A 466-nucleotide genomic window follows, 5' to 3' on the forward strand; every position below is an offset into this window, starting at 1 on the left:
ATAGTTCTAGAGCCTAGAATGAAAAAAAAAAAAAAATTGGTCTTCATGTTCAGAGAAGATGGCCTGTTTTACAGGTGGTAGCCCAACTGTGGAGAAGAAAGAACACAGCTTAAACGTTCTAAAGGTAGGCCTGGAATCTGACCAATAAGATAGGTTATTATTTGAAAACTTCAAAATGAGGGGGGAAAAAAAAACTTCAATGTAATGGATGTGCAATTCCATAGCTGGAGAAGGGGTTTTACTTGACTAGATTATACCTGATTCATAAACAACACCAAGTAAAACTATGAAAAAAATTGCACTGGGTTATGGTTATATATTAAAAGTTTTATTGAGAATTTTGTCTTGATTATAGAGAGAGCAAAGCACTAAATGTTATGTAACTTCTCGTTGTATATGAGTAAGAAGTTGGGCAGCAAACTTGATTACCAAAAGTCATCAGGTTCCTCCTGAGAAAATCAATGCA

This window comes from Tupaia chinensis, unplaced genomic scaffold (assembly GCF_000334495.1).
Source record: "Tupaia chinensis unplaced genomic scaffold, TupChi_1.0 Scaffold150243_1, whole genome shotgun sequence".
NCBI lineage: Eukaryota > Metazoa > Chordata > Mammalia > Scandentia > Tupaiidae > Tupaia > Tupaia belangeri.